Here is a 6,997-nt window from a genome sequence, read left to right as displayed (position 1 = left end):
ACTTCTTGAAATTAAGATAATTTTGTGAGTGGTATTATAGCCAGAGGTTTTTTTTTTTTTTTTTGGTTTCTTTAGAAATATCATAATTACTCATACTTTTCTAAGTGTTTTATGAACTTAACTGGATCACCAGTAAATGTCATCACCTTTTACGTCTTGCAAGTTTGTTTCCCCATTACTGAATCCCAGAGATTTATAGCTGGAAAGGTCTTCAAACATAATTTAATATATGATCTCTTATTTTGGAGAGTAAAATTATATTAAAACGTCTCTTAAAATACAAATGAATGACTTGACAGATCAAAGCTTTGGAAAATAGGAATATTTTATATTGGCATGTTTATCCTTTAACGTTGGTGACAGTATTTTCAGTTTTCTTGAAGGAAGAGTTTTTGTTGACACTTTACTGAAAATTACCCTTTTTTTTCATCTTTACATTTTTATATGATAAAGGATGGTGTTTTCAGATTGAAAAAAAAGGTCAAAAAGGGATCATTGAACAGATAGGAAGGAGTAATTGAGCAATACAGAATGACATTTTAAATACTGGGAGTTCCCTATGTTGCACACAGACATGAGCAGATGGTGAACTCCCAGGTATATTGTGATTTTTATTCCTTTCTTGTGATCTTGACCTTCTGGGCACCTGAATTCAGTGCTCTAGTCTCTTGTCCATTTAGACACTTAAAAAGTAGATTGCCCAGTCTTCCTTCTATGCAGTGGCTGGTGGGTTTGAATTGGCAACCTTCTGGTTAGCAATCAAATGCCTTACGCATTATGCCACCAGAGCTCCTTTTTTTAAAAAATTTTTTATTATGATTTGGGTGAAAGGTTACAGAGCGAATTCATTTTCTCTACAGCAGTTCACATACGCTTTGTCTCATGACATTGACTGCAATTTCCCACAGTGCAACAGCTCCCCTCCCACTTCCTCTCCATAGTTACCTCTTCCCTGTGTCCTTCCCGCCATGCACTCCTGCCCCCCAGCTGTCTCCCCCTGCATACACAGGCTTTCTATTCTCCCATGATTGTTCTCTCCAAGGAGTGTATCTATCTCAGGTAAATGTTCAGCTCATATGCCTGTCTTCTGTTTGCCACGGGAGTGGGTTCAGTTCTAGACCTGAAGGGCAGCTAGGGGCCGTAGTCTCAGGGGTTCCACCAGGCCAGAGCTCCTTTTTGTTTTTGTGTTTGTGATGTTGGCCTTCTGGGCATCTGAGTTCAGTGCTTTGGTCTCTTGTCCATTTAGACACAGGTTTTGATTGATCGGTTCTAATGCTTTGTCCGTTTTCCCAACTCCCCAAGGTGTTGGTTGCCATGCAGACATTGGCTTGGTTGAGGACTTTCGAGCAGTGGGCAGTGTTTGCCACTCTTTCTCTTTCTGTGTGCTTAGCCCGTCTCTGCACCGTCCTCCTGCCCCCACTGTCCTGGTTTGTGCCTCCTCTGTTTACTGCTCTGGATCCGCTTTGTCATCTTGTTCCCTACATGTGGTCATACCCAGAGGCTCAGTTTTGGAGGGGTCTTGCTTTGAAAGTGCTTAAAATGATCAACTTGGCAATGGCATGCTTAAGATTTGATGGATGGATGGAGGGCTGACTAGGTGAGGAATTGTGTCGTGATAGGTTTGTAAGGTGCAACTGCAAGAAAAAGATATGCAGGAGGCATTGTAACAGGCAGAATTATGACAGTTTGGTACCAAATGGTTGGGAGGTTGGGGCAAAATAAGGCAGAATGCTTGTCAAGGATGTTCACAAGCCTTGAGCCAGCCAGGAACATAACGGTTCAATTAGCAGAGGTAAGGAGGCACCAAACCAAAAAACCAAATCCTCCTGTCCAGTTGATTCCAACTCATAGCAACCCCCTTTGGGTTTTCCAAGGTGGTAAATCTTTACAGAAGTAGATTGCTGAGACTTGCTGTAAGGAGGTACAGAGGGGACCTAATTTGCGGGGCAAGGCGATCAGTGTGCTTTTATATATTGTTAAGTTGATGAGGTGGGGGTACATGAAAGAAGCATCCAGGCAGAGGCGTAATTCTGAGAACGAGGTGATCTGTATCCTACTTTCTTTACTGCAGTATATTTACAGAGACCACCTGAATTCATGTGTTCAGGGTCTGCTTTCCCATGTCGAATATGAATGGGGTAGAACTAATTCCAGCTACTTCTAAGGTTTCTCCCACATAAGTGTTTTTAGACTAAACAGGTAGATCTGAGCGTGAAGCTGAAGGGAGTGAGTCGGGGTAAAGATAGAATTTTGAGGAGTAACTATTGTTTTGGTAAAATGTGTCGGGAATGTGATTAACACTTATTGACAGCTACTGTGTTCTGGATACTGTTCTAGGTATGTTACATATATTATCTCATTTAATACTGTGAACAACCTAAAACCTTAAAAAAACCAAACTCACTGCCATCGAGTTGTTTCCGGCTCATAGCAACCCTGAGGCTATAAATCTTTACGGAAGTAGATCGCCCAGTTTTTCCTTCCACGGAGCAGCTGGGGGGTTTGAACTGCTGACCTTCCAGTTAGTAGTCAAGTCCCTTACCCACTACACCACCAGAGTGCCATAAAACAACCTCAGGTGTTAGTTATCAGTCCATTTTGCAGAGGGGTACAACCAAGATTCAGGGACACAGTGTTGGTTTGAATCCACGTTTGCCTGATGCCAAAGTCTGCACTTTTTACTATCCCACCCTATAGAGGATCTGTCAGGGTGTTTGTTGGGGAGAGATAGAAGTTAAACACAAAGTTTTTAAAACAGAGAAGGAAGGGCTCAAGTCATTAAAAGGGAAAGTTTGCAAGTCAGTTGTGGAGCTAGGTGAGAACACAGGAGAAGGCACAGGCTTGCGATCTCTGCCGGCCTGGCCAACTTAGTGGGGCCATCAGAGGATCCTGCATATAAGCAAGCCTCCCCCAAAGGTGTTGTCTTTTCCTTTTTAATTTGCATTTTGCTCAGAAACTTTTGTTGTTGTTGTTGCTGTTGTGTGCTGTGGAGTCCACCCGACTCATAGTGACCCCTCCTTGGTTTTCCGAGGCTGTCAGTCTTCACAGAAGCAAAGCCCAAACCACACCTACTGGAAGCAAAGCCAAACCAAATTCACTGCCATTGACTTGACTTGACTCATAGCGACCCCGCCTTGGGTTTCCGAGGCTGTCAGTCTTCACGGAAGCAAAGCCCAAACCACACCTCCTGGAAGCAAAGCCCAAACCAAATTCACTGCCATTGACTTGACTTGACTCACAGCGACCCCTCCTTGGGTTTCCGAGGCAGTATCACTATGGAAGTAGATTGCCCAACCTTCCTTCTGAGGAGTGGCTGGTGGGTTTGAACTGCCAGCCTTCTGGTTAGCAGTCAAGTGCCTTAGGCACTACGCTACCAGAGCCTTTTAGGTGAGATTTTTTGCTGAGAATTCCAAATATTTCAGGGTAGACAGGGAACATGAGCTGTCGACAACTCCTTGTCACAGGCCAATCTTTGTTGGCAGTGGGTTTAGTTGTCAGGAGGCACGAACCCAGCCCTCAGTTTTTCTGGGTCACTTCTTTCTCTTTGTCTTTTGCTTTTCCGGGCCTGGCAGTGGAATTTGTGAGCTCTTCCCTTCACCTCCAGACTTGTGAAGCGGCTGAAGCCATAAATTATTGCTGGGCCTCTTCCTGCTCCTTTTCCTTCTGTACCAAACGTGCTTAAAGTCTCAAAGCAGGAAGTTTGGGGGACGCCTTAACTTTTTCTTCTTTCAGTTGATCACAGAGGCCTCCCCACTCTGGGCTGCTGAGTCTTGAGGACCTCTTTGTGTCTTTGATAGCTGAGCAAAGGAACAAGTGTTGGGAGATCTAGGTTCCAACTGATACATCATTGTTTCCTTAATAATTTAGAGGGAGTTTTGTTTTTTAATGAATGAGGGTGAACATGTCTGAGGTCTATAAGGGAGTCAAATTATTTGATAATCACCATGTCTTACAAACAAAATATATGAACCAGAGGTGGGCAACTTTTGGGATTTTCATGTGGCACAGTGCTTGTGGGAGATGACTAGGCCCAGAGTGACTTTGCTTCACTGCACTGACGTGGGATCCAGGAAGGAGAGGGGCCTGGGCAGAATCCCCAAAGCTGAGCAAGCTCGGAAGAAAGCAGGAAGCAGTGCTGACATCATCTGGAGAATCACTTCATTGTAGATGGACCACTGATAACACACTACCAGCAACATCCATTGTCAAAGACAAGTCAACAGTTACAGCTAGTTTTACAGACATGCTTCTTCTTGGTGTCTTTTTCTTCTGAAAGAGCGGGAAACTTCTTCCTACGTTGGAGGTCACCTTACTTTCTGCCCATCCCTCTGCCGGCCTGCCTTTATTGGGCCTCAGCTGTACTGGATCAGACTATGCATGGCTCTCTTAGTAATTAATCAATAATTAACAATATGGTCAGCATCCATAATGACATCATCCAGCCGAAGAACTAGCTCACTGTCACTAGGATCTTTTTACCCGTGTTTCTCCCCCAGCCCGTGAACCTGTGTCTCTTCCCTTCCTTTTTATGGTTATCATCATGGTGCTTTTTTTGGTAGCCATTTTAATAGTCTTGTCTTAAGTGTGTGTATATATACACCTATGCTGTCTAAATAACAGGCAGTTTAATTTTAGCTGTTAATGAAATTGACAGAAATCTTACAAGGCTGTGTGTGGTAACCCAGAATTCACTTTATATATTTATTTTTTTAAATTCAATTTATTTTCTTTCACTCAATATTACATTATTAGAAGCCCTGGTGCACAGTGCCTAAGACATTTGACTGCTAACCAGAAGGTTGGCGGTTCAAACTCACCAGCTGTTCTGCAGAAGGAAGATGAAGCAATCTACTTCCGTAAAGATTTACCACCTTGGAAACCCAATGGGAGTTGCTATGAGTTGAAATCAACTCGATGGCAGTTTTTGTTTGGTTGACTATGTTAATATTCATCCAAATTTGTGTGCTGTTCCGTTTAGTCAATTTATTTTTCATCACCTTTTGATCATCTGTTGTGTGAATATATCACAAAATTTGGATCATTGCTAATTTTTGTCTACATTACTGCTATGAATGTTATTACACACATTTCCTGAAGCACCTGTTGTGCAAGGAGCTTTTCTAGTTTACGTGCAATGGAGTGAGATTGTTTTCACAGACGTGCTTTCTGATTCAATGGGAATATGTATATGAAAGCATTTTATAACTGTGAATTATAATAACTGTTCAGATATGTGTTTTGAGAACATAAACCCACAGCAGTGTGGAGACTAAAATAGAGATGATGTGCAGGAACATTGCCATAAAATTCTAAGAGATTATGAGTCTGAACACTTAGAAAGAGAGGAGAGCAAGTTAGATCCAGAGAGGTGGAGATTCTGGGCCCAAGTCTTAACTGGATGTGTGGTTGGAGAAAGAATGCTTTTCTCTGAGCTTTCTAGCTGAAGTGACTCAGCAGATGGTGGGAGAATTCATTGAGTTACGAAATAAAGACATCTGTGTGGGAAGGAAAACAAGTTCACCTTTTGACAGGTTAGACTTCAGGAACCTTGAAGATATCAGTGTGAGATGCTTGGTTGACTCTTCTGAATTTCTTGAAATGGTAAATGCTTTCTGGTGGCATAATGAATAAGCCATTTGGCTGCTTATCACTTACCAGGAGGTCAGTGCTTCAACCTCACTAGCCACTCCATGGAAGGACGATGGGGCGATCTGCTTCCATAAAGATTTACAGCCTTGGAAGCCCAATGGGGGTTGCTATGAGTCGGAATCGACTTGATGGCAGTGAGTTTGGCTTTGGTTTTTTCCTTCATACCCTGTCAAAGTGTCAGTTAGAAAGGTGATTCTTTAGGTGAAGTGGTGAGCAATGTTTTGAGGACTCTTGTCCTCGGGGAGGTCATTCCATAGTTGACCTTGCTTAGTGTCATGCCCTCTGGGTTCATCCATGTTGTGGCATGCATCAGCACTTCTTTTCTCTCTAGGACTCACACTCCTTTGAATGTATATGCCATGTTTTTTTTATCCATTCATATGGTGATGGCCGTTCCTATGGTGATGGCCATTCCAGTGGTTTCCACCTTTTGGCTATTGTGAATAGTGTTGTAATGAACACTGCTGCACCTGTGTCTGGTTGTCTCCCTGCTTTCAGCTCTTGTGGGTGGAATTGCTAAGAGTGGAATTGCTGGACAGTTCTGTGTTCAACTTTTTGAGGAACTATCAGACTTTTCTACAATGGCTATGCCGGTTTACAATCCCAGCAGCAATGGATGAAGGTGCCTGGTTCTCTACAACCTCACTATTTTCTGCTGTTTGATCACTGCCCTTCTCATGGAGGAGAGACGGTGTCTCATGGTGGTTTTGCTTTGCATCTCCCGAATAGCTAATGCCTTTGGGCATCTTCTCATGTGTTTGTTGGTATTTGAATATCCTCTTTGGTAAAATGTCTGTACAAGTCCTGAGCCTATTTCTGGAGTGGCTTTTTTTGTTTGTTTTGTTTTGTTGTTGTTAAGTTGTAGGAGTATTTTACAAATTTTAGGTATTAGACCTTTATTGGCTTTATGTGTGCCCCAAATTTTCTCCCACTGTAGATTGTCTTTTCACTTTCTGATCAAGTCTTTTGATTAACAGAAGTATTTAATTTCTATGAGGTAACGTTTATGTATATATTTTGGTTTTTACTGCCTGTGCTTTTGTCAACATACAAAGTCTCTCATCTCTCACAAAAACCCAGGTCCCACAGCTTTGCCCCTCTATTTTCTACTATGGATTTTATGGTTTGGTTTTAAGATTAAGGTCCTTGGTCTGTTTTGATGTGTGTGTGTGTGCATGGTGTGAAGATCCTTGTGAATTCTTCTGCACGTAAATACCCAAATTTCCCAGCACTGTTTGTTTATTTATTTATATATTTAATTGTGATTTGGGTGAAGATTTACAGAGCAAATTCACTTTCCATACAGCAGTTCACATATACTTTGTCTCATGACATTGACCACAGTTTA

This window comes from Orycteropus afer, unplaced genomic scaffold (genome assembly GCF_000298275.1).
Source record: "Orycteropus afer afer isolate SDZICR_OR568_19922 unplaced genomic scaffold, OryAfe1.0 scaffold00092, whole genome shotgun sequence".
NCBI classification, from domain to species: domain Eukaryota; kingdom Metazoa; phylum Chordata; class Mammalia; order Tubulidentata; family Orycteropodidae; genus Orycteropus; species Orycteropus afer.
The sequence above is the reverse complement of the archived record's forward strand: the minus strand, read 5'-3'. Positions refer to the sequence as shown.